Source organism: Triturus cristatus, chromosome 9 (genome assembly GCF_964204655.1).
Source record: "Triturus cristatus chromosome 9, aTriCri1.1, whole genome shotgun sequence".
Classification (NCBI taxonomy): domain Eukaryota; kingdom Metazoa; phylum Chordata; class Amphibia; order Caudata; family Salamandridae; genus Triturus; species Triturus cristatus.
Genome location: NC_140592.1, coordinates 339,662,459 through 339,672,190, shown reverse-complemented (window position 1 = coordinate 339,672,190; position 9,732 = coordinate 339,662,459). Strand labels below are relative to the sequence as shown.

Genomic DNA, 9,732 nt, shown 5'->3' with positions numbered 1-9,732 from the left:
TCCATGAAGGCTAGATGTAGTGAGGTCTGCCTTTCCACTGTGTTTTTACCGATGACTAAATTCAAATTTAGGCATTGCTCTACTGTGCCAATACTGGTACGACATCCGTATTGACAGGTGTTTAAGATGTTGTTGTCCTCGACCCACTCTCGTATCCTATTGTAAAGGACCCGCCCAAGAACTTTAGCAGTGATATCAACCAATTAAATGGGTTTGGAACGGTCCCCCTTTTTTGAAAATTGGGACAATAACAGAGCTCGCCCGTGAGATGGGTATGGTAGAGTAACTTAGACTATTAAAAACACTGATCAATAAAGGGGCCCAGCGGTTCAGATTGTATTGGATTATTTCTATGGGAACACCATCTGGCACCGGGGATTTTCCCCGGTTGCTCTACTGTATGGCTACAGTAACCTGCTGTAGGCAGACCTGTAAGAATGAAATCAGATCCTTGCATTCTGGCATTTTGAGTTTTGGGTCAGTAGCTAAATAAATCTGGGAAAAATGGGTCACCCATGCCTCACTGTCTATGTGGTAACTAATGGAGGTAGATATCTGACCAAAAGATACAGCTTTCTGAAAGGATTTGCTATCTTTTGAACGGGCCGTATGCATTAGTATATCCCACTGCTGGGTGATAACTTCATCCCGTCTATGAAATGTTGCTATTTTATATTGCTTCTGCAAGGTGGTTACAGCACAGTGGTCTCTAGGCTTCTTATTTAGGGCTCTACGCAAGAGACGGTTAGACAGGGAACACTCATGATCAAGCCACCACGGGGTCTGCAGCGCTGGTCTATGCCGTTTGCAGATAGACTGTCTGATCTTATTGCAGAATGCCACAAAAGAACTGACTATCATACTTTGGCCTGTGGCCTCCGCGAGGCATCCCATGACTAACTCAGTATTTTCGGTTATTAATTTCCTCAGAGGTTGGGGTGGATATGAGAATCTCCAGGTGAGTCTTAGATTGTCTGTGGACAAAGATAGGTTATTGAGACCTGCTAAAATATGAAAATCCTTTTATATTGAGCACCCAATACTCTCAACAGGGTTATGATCACGGAAATTTGTGTTGATAATGGTGGTGTATGATAAAAAATGAATCAAATGTCCGTAAAGAAAAATATAGTCTATTACTGAGAAACAATTCCTCCCCCTTAAAGTGGGCAGGCCCGGGTTGTTGATTGCAGCCATTTCCATCTCATTTAACAGGTCAGAAGAGGCGAGAAAGACCTCCAGCTCTGTGTCCCTCGAGTCCCCTCCCACACCAGCATCTGAGACTTCGCAATTGAGAGTATTTGACAGCTTAGCGTTGAAGTCTCCAGCCATGCACAAGTACATGTGCTGTCCCTCATTAGATTCTTGCGCCGCAATGGTGGAAATGTAATCAAACATACTTGGGAATTTTTGATTAGGCACATTAAGAAAATCATTATTGTAAAAGTTAATAAGGTACACAGTCAACGCCGCCTTAAAAAGTACCCCTTGGAAGTTGTTGCCTGGTGAATTTAAAGTCTCTGCGTGGCCGCCGAGCTGCAGGTTAATCTATATAGTTAAACCTTGATGCTTGCCTTGAAGGGGATGGAACAGCTGGTATGCTAAAGCACAGGAAGCCCTCAAATGCTTTATGGTTTGTATCTCAATTTTATTGCATTAGCAAAATATGGTAAGATCCTATGAGCAGTAGCTGGAAGTGCTATCTTGGTGCGAAGTCCTGCAATATTCCAGCTTATTATCCTCACCAGGCGGTGTTTGACCAGCATGGGGTCAGTTGGAAGTATATTTTTGGGGCACTAACACTTTGATTGTAGCCAGACATTCAAGCTCAACCAATGCTACTGGTTTAGGTAGACAGCATGTACCTGGTACTAGGGCATTATAGTTATGGTACAGTGTTCATTTGCAGTCCCAGGCCTGATTGACTGGGCTTCCTCCATGGTAGGCCTGGACACATCCTGTCAATCAATCTCGTTACAATCTATTAGTGATGCATACCTGTTGTTACCGGTTAGGCCCCAAAGTGGCGGAGGGTGGTAATCGTTTGGTAGAGAGCGCACTGCTGGATTGGGAAGCTTGTAAAAATAACCCAGTGGCCGTGTGGCAATATTGGATTTCGTTGGTGCCCTTGCTGTATTTCTACCTAGTAGTCTCTGCACACTACTTGGACGCCTAAAATTAACAACGATGCAGTCACTAGTTAGGTCTTTCGGTACGTGGCCAACCCAGCGTACCCGCCAAACCATTAGGATCTCGTTTTCTTCTGCAATGTTAAAATTCCTATTCACCCCAAGCCAATGAATTACCTTGTTTCGTGCCTGGTCTCAAGTCTCGGTTTGATTAATTTTCAAGGCTGCTACTCCTGCCAGTATCTTCCCATATGGGCAGGCTTCTGGAGGAAGATTTGGGTAATTGTGCTGGGCTTTATGTCCGTAGCTCTGGCAATGTTACTCTGAGTGGCTGCTGCAGACGGGGGACAATTATATGGCGTACAAGTACAAACTGGTGATACTTAGAGGAGCCAAGCAACTACAAGAATTGACTTTCTTTGGTGCGGCGTCTTCCATACTGGTTATTTACCACGGTGGATGAGTATTCCTCTGTCGTCCCTATTGGTGGTCTCCACCACTGGGCTACGTTTCTCGGCTATAGGTAGGCCAATGACCGGAGTTATTTCTCCCAAACTGCTCCAAATGCCCCATAGATATAGTCTGCGTTCCGAATGGCTGTTTCATTGCTTACTACCCACATGGCTCTCTCTAACATGGTATAGACACTTGTGGGTCTATGCGGCGGGATGGAGCACTCAGTCGCTTTGTCTTTTTTTGCCCATAGTTTTGAAAGACTAAATAAGGGCCCTTTTCCTGCAGTGTGTCCAATTGGTGTGATCTCTAGGTTTGCGCTTGTTAGCGAGGTGAACCAGCCCTGCCTCGGGCGGCCCACGTCCCATGCTGCAGGGTTCATGCGGCGCTTGAATAGCGTCAGTGTCCGGGGCCCCTCCTTAGGTCAGCGGAATGCAGGGATACGAAGTCCCACCCCAGCAGGGCCTCACAAACACTCTGGAGCAGTCTTTGCAGGTAAAATCAATGCAGGCAGAGAAACTGCCGATGAGTGGGGAGCGCTCATTGGCGGTTTATCTGCGTGCATTGATTTTACCCGCAAACACCGCTCCAGAGGGAGGCCCTGCTGGGGTGGGACTTCGTCCAACAGCATTCCCCTGCCCTATTCTTCCAATTCGGTTTGGTAATATTATTGTTTTGCATTTTGCTTTGGTACTGCATAAATACTTTACACACTGCCATAAGTTAAGGTCTCTGCTCTGAACAATGGCTACCAGAGGACTGGGTTCAGGTGACTTTAGAGACTTTAAGGGTTCACAGAAGAGTTGCGATTATCCTTGTGGTGGGCCGCCACCCACTACAAATAATAATCCATTTTCTTACATTCCCAGTGGTATATTTTTGGTCAACCCCAAAATATATTTATCCAGAATAAGACACAGATGCACACCATATGTATATTACTGTAATCCAATATGTATCTAAACACTCAGATATAACCATTTCATCATCTCAATGAAGAAATTTCCAGAATAGTCGTGGATCATTCAGAAGATACTTTAATTTTTCTTTCCGGACATGTGGCAGCCAGCCAACGCGCGTTTCGCCCTAAACAGGGCTTCCTGAAGGCACAATTATATAAAATCGTTGGTCCCAATCTGACAATCAGTGTCCATTAAGCATCACTTCCAGTTAGTGTAGTATCAGCAACTTCTGCCCACTTAAAATTTCTGTATTTAGTCAATGTCGTTAATAAATGTACTTTCTATAGTAATCCACTTCCTTTTGTATATGTCTTGGAGCCTTGATAAGTTCCATCGCGCAAATTACGAACAGCGTCCCAATGCTCTCAAAAATCCGGCGTTGGTACGCCCTGTTTAGGGCGAAACGCGCGTTGGCTGGCTGCCACATGTCCGGAAAGAAAAATTAAAGTATCTTCTGAATGATCCACGACTATTCTGGAAATTTCTTCATTGAGATGATGAAATGGTTATATCTGAGTGTTTAGATACATATTGGATTACAGTAATATACATATGGTGTGCCTCTGTCTTATTCTGAATAATATGCTCTGGTGCAGGGTTAATGATCTTCAATTTTCTCTGTTTATCCAGATTGTTACACTCTAGGTGGATGAGTGTTTGACACTAAGATTGCACCCACGATTTAATTTATTGGCATAGCGTTACCTTGGAGACACATTGATGTGCAGATCGTTAAAAGCAAATCCACCACAGTTTTCTTAATAATATAACCCAAAATATATTTACTTTGCTATCTTTTTCCCCTGGAAAGTGCCCTGAGCCCTATTTACAGAATCCTAAAAGTCCATTCCTTTTTACAGCGATACATTTTCTTATTCATATCATAAGCTTTTCATGACTTTCAAGCCGCCTCTTCTGAATTTCACACACATCTTATTTAGTCAATCCCTTCTCTTTACTTAAATATAGTCGGGGAACAGATATAGTGCGAAAAAAGGGGGTACTAATCAAGTACCAAGATAGGAAAAGGTCTTCAAGCGGAACAGTGCCTGGTCATCTCTGGTGAAGAAGTAACAGAACTTTGTACTCCTAATCCTCAGCCTACATCGCAAAGTTAAGGGCTGTCCTAGCGCGCCAGAGACCCCACGTTTGCGGATTCTTGGTATAAGAGAGTGTTGCACATTCGCTTGGTGTGCAGAACCTTTCCACTGCATGGGTATAATCAGTGCTTGAAATGCAAAAATAGAAGTGGAGGTACTCTGTACCAGAGTACCTGCTTGTTTCTGAGAAGTGCCGGTACTCTCCCTCTCAAATTAAAAAAGTGCTGGTACTGCGTACCGGACAATACCGGCCTATTTAAAGCACAGGGTATAATGTTATTGCTACATCGTGCAACCCCCTATTCGTCATGAACTATGGCACAGAGCGGCGTTTCCCACTGACTTTACCTCGGACTGATGCTTTTTCTATGTCCTCAAATCCGTTCCTTGGACTCACTCTTAGATGTGCAAGCCTCAGTAACTATAGAGAAGCAAAAAAAAAGTAACAGACCATTTTCTTTCTACATTTTATTATTTCAAACCATGTGAACAATTTCATAAAACATCATGTGATAAAAGCTACGCTGCATCCACATTTACTAAAAAGTCCCCACAACATCCCTTACAGAAGAGGAAAGGCGGGGGTCGGGAGAAGGGGCGGAGCAGAGATGTGCCACTCCGCTCTACATATAGCAGTCTATGCTCCAGCGATGAGTTATGGGGGGGGGGGGGAATGATGGGGGCATAGCCTGACTTTGGGGCATATACAGCAGCCTCGTCTGAAAACCAATGTGTGTTAATGTCAGCAGTGAGAAATTGGGAAGATTGGACTGAGAAAATGAGGACATCAAGTTCAATAATCTCCAACAAATTTACAGAGAGGAAAAGACCCAATTCTTGTCATTTCTGTGGGAAAAGTTGAAATGTACAGATATATTCTCGCATGAAAAAAATGTATGGTTTTGCTCAAAACTGAGCGAAACCTACAGAAGGAAATAAACACAGAGGACAAGACATGCAAAGCGTTTTCATGTTCAGAAAGTGACGCAAATGTTGGCTCCACACCTAAGATGTCCTGTGGTTTCAAACCACCAAGACGTATCCATCTGAGAATACAAATACCAAGGAAACAAAGAGGAGCTATACATTTTTCTGCTCTTATATTTAACAGGGAGGAACGAGGGACTAGCAAAGATGTGTACAACATAGATCCAGGAAGGCCGGTCCTTTCCAGATTTTCAGGATAATCTCTATGTAAATTAGATGTATTTAGACACGCAGAAATTAGCACAATCTGCAGTTACTTTTTCTGAATCAAGTAACTGTGTTCGTAAGTAAATATGATCAACATCCTGGGAGGAGGGGAGTGTGGCTTTGAGGACATTTCAATCTTTAAACCGTTTCACAGTTTTTCATAATGTTGGCATCAAAAGATGTATGGATAATGGTTCAAATTCCTGAAGATGGCTGCTGTGCCTACAGGGGTCAGCATCGTTTCACCATAAAAAAAGGCTGCAGAAAATAGCAAAATGGTTGGCAAATGAATGTCAGAGTGGGCTCACAAATGTACACATTTTCAGGCACATATCTAAAAATGTTAACACATAAGAAGAGTTACCCAGTATCTAATGAGAAACTCTTCTATGCAGATTTGAGAAATTACAGCTTACATGTTGAATGGAGGCATGATTGTGTGGAGTCAAGACTACAGAATCACTGGTCGCGAGCCAGGCGATGCGTACAAGTACAAGCTGACGGGTCAGAACAGAGCCAGCTTGGGAAAAAGCAAATGACAGACCAGCCATTTTGGGATACAGAGAAACATGTCAGATATCAAATACAAATCCCATCCCCCTTAACCACCATATGGCTTGGGTAAGTATATTTGTAATATGATTTTTCAGGCACCCGTAAAGCTTAGATTAGTCAAATATCCATCTTACATTACTTAGAGTTCCTCGAAGGGCTGAGGGGCGGTTGGGGGGTGGGGTAGAAGGGGCAGCCTATTCTGTTGCCAGTTGTCCATGCTCGCTCTGGCTCTGCAGTCTTCATTCCCATGCTTGGCATACTCAGGTGTCACTATTTACAAATAAAGGTTACAGGCCACTTGAATAAGGCCCATTCAAAAGTGCCCAGGTTTGGCTGCTATGCTGCTGAAAGGCCTCCTTTGATTACAAAAATGTTTATTTTCACTACATATCTTGGGGGGCGATGCTATGAGTTACCTCTCATCCCCCGCTTGCAAACCAAGCCAGAGAAGATGAACCAGTGGCACTTCACCATCTGCTGTTCCTGTGCAGGGGAAGAAGAACTCAGCCTTACTTTCTAAATGGTAAGTATAAGATCCAAGTGTCAGACAGGGTTCTCTTAAGGCTGTAAATGCAAGTAGGAAGTCACATGTGCCTTTTTTATGCAAAGATACTCTCGCTGGGTGAGTGGCACTTAATGGGAGGCAGGTCATGGGTTGTTACACAGCAGATCAAGAAAGCAAATTTATGGAGAAAAATATTGTAAACATACGAGCAACATCCTGAAGGCACAAAACTGACTGCAGATTTTGGATCAAGACAGGTTGACCACTTAGAACTTTTACATTTTAAATATATATAATTTTCTTAGAAAGTATTTGTTATTCAAGCGAAGTAAATAAGAGTACATGTTTTGCCTTTAAATTAGACTTTTTTTCAGTAACTTTTTTTTTAATTTTGTGTTCAAGACCATCATTTTTTAACAAATGCCAGGCTAGGACATGCTAGAGTATTTTTTTTTTAAATCTCAATAAGAACAGGAAACCTCTACATTTTCAATTCAATATATCTTTCAGAGGCGCTGTAACTTATCCCAATATAATAAATCAAATTCTTTACTTTTAAAATGACAAATAATTTTTCATTAAAACATTTAGGCAAAGAAGCCTACAGGCTCACGGTTAAAAAACACAAAGGTACAGGAATAAACAAGCACGGGCAATGCCTTTATGGTGGGGAGGAAAAATAAAACAACGTACAAAATATATGACCAATTATTTCCTTAGACGGAATGTGTGAACGCCAGGCAACTGGAGAAGGGATTAGATTGAGGCGTAAGGTTGGAGTAGGGCGTCCAACAAATATTGAAATTCTGGCACTTGCCCCCCAAATTACTAAGTCTGTACTCATTTTAAAAGGATTTAAAAGCTGAAGTCTTGACACGATGCAGTCTATCCGCTTTCTCTCTGCCGCCTGTCTTGCATCATAGAAGCTGGTTCAAGTAATCCTGGAAGTAGAAGGAGGAAATGAAGAGATGAGGCGCACTACCAGAAATGGCTGGATTTTAACATCTATACAGGATGGGTTTTTTAAAAAACATGCCGCCCTCATAAAACATTTACAACATGGTTCCGCAGAAAGTTTTTTTATCCCCTATGTGGTATGGGGAGACAACAGTTTTTTTGGGGGGTGAAACTTCTTTGGGGTTCAGCGTAAGTAACACAAATATATATGTAGAAGCTTTTGTGATGTCATTTCCACAGAGATCGTCATCTTTTATGTACTGCACCTGCCATTAGTGTGGGCTCTGAGTGTTCCTGCCTTATCCTGGAAGACATGCAAGTACTTATGTATGTACACAAGGGTGCTGGTTCCTTGATCTGCATGAAAAGCGTTGGCGTAGGAAGCGCAGCAGTGATGTCACAGGTCGTATGGCATAGATCACATTTAGATGCTGCGATGGAAATGTCAGGAGGGGCACCTAGCCAAGAGCCACCCTACTCAAGGATCAGGATACAGAGAGCAGGGAGTTTGTGTGGATGCTGTGCGAGTTACAACAACGAGAACATAATTAAGGCTCCTGTTTTCTGTTTCTACTGATTTTTACAGATAAATACAGACAGAAAACATTTATTTTCTTGTCTGTATTTATTTTTAAATGAGGATAGAAACGGAAATTGGGTTGCTTTTTGAGTAATTCTAAATACTGTCTGCCATGACTGCCAGGTCAATAGCTGTGTGGATTGATAGGTAAGGGGTCTAAAAACAAAAGGAATTTTAGTAAAGAGGCTTTAACAGCAGTAGATATGCACAAGGTTGATACTGAAAATTGCATAATTCCTTGCAACTGCATTGATTTATCTTCTGCTGGTATTTAAAGCATGAGTGCATTTTTGCCGGTTTAAATAAAAATGGAAATATACTAATTTCAGCTTTATTTTTCCACAAAACCCAAAATAAAGGTTGATATAATTTGCAAAAAATAAATATGGATGGATACAGACAGAAATGTCAAAAAAATAAATACCATAAAACTTGGAGCCCTAAACATATATATTCTCCTGAAGAAGGACCACATTGCATCAGGACTAAAACATGTCACATTCTAAAGATCACTAATAGGATACTGATTCTGTGAAGATTTCTACTTAATTATAATCAGTAAGTTAGGAACCCGATTCACCGGGATATGGTGGACCATATGCAAAGTTCTTTACAAAACGTGCATAAGGCCCAAGTGAAAAATTAATAAGGGCATTTATAGATGCTTGGTCCGCAGTCGCATATCCAGTGAGGTGGGTCTGCACAGCAATTGGGCTGCTCACCAGGCGCTGCTTCAAAGCGTAGATTCAGTATGTTGATGGGGGGAAAGCAAAGTGTGTGCCCCAGGGGCAGTGCTAAATTTAAGCCAGTGGTTTCTGGTGCTCTGCAATTAATTGCCCACACCAGCACCTATGGCAGTCTGCCACACGGCGGCGCTGTCTGTCTAATTTAGCACAACAGTTTATTATTAACACAATGTGCATCAAAAATAACTAATACCTGCCACTCAAGCCACTTTTATTGCTTTGGGGGCCTGGAATAGTCTGAATTGTCACACTTGTAGTGTGATGGTTAGTTGTTTTGGTACTGGAGTCCGGAGCACTGGCAGGGACAATAGGTGGAGTAAGCGGCAGTGGCCTCCTGACGAGCGTCCTGTCACTCATTTATTTTTTGCAAATTAAGCATTTGTGTGCCCTGAGAATTTTACACAGCACAGATCACACGGGCCATGTTTTTCAAGCCCAGAAAATGTGGCAACAAGATGGTGTCTCACAAAACTACTATCGCCCTAAACATCTTTTATGCTTTCTGATGAAAAGGGACTGTATGGTACCAAAGCAAACAACCTTCTATAGGA

General features: G+C 42.4%; 1 protein-coding gene across 1 annotated transcript in view; it reads right to left on the bottom strand.

The window, feature by feature from the left end:
* Window positions 1-5,097: 5,097 nt before the first annotated feature.
* GNAI2 (G protein subunit alpha i2) overlaps window positions 5,098-9,732 on the bottom strand; it is a 462,902-nt gene continuing 458,267 nt past the window's right edge. Inside the window, exon 9 of the mRNA XM_085625085.1 lies at window positions 5,098-7,839. The gene's annotated coding sequence lies outside the window, so the exon portion shown is untranslated. The remainder of the gene's footprint in view (window positions 7,840-9,732) is intronic.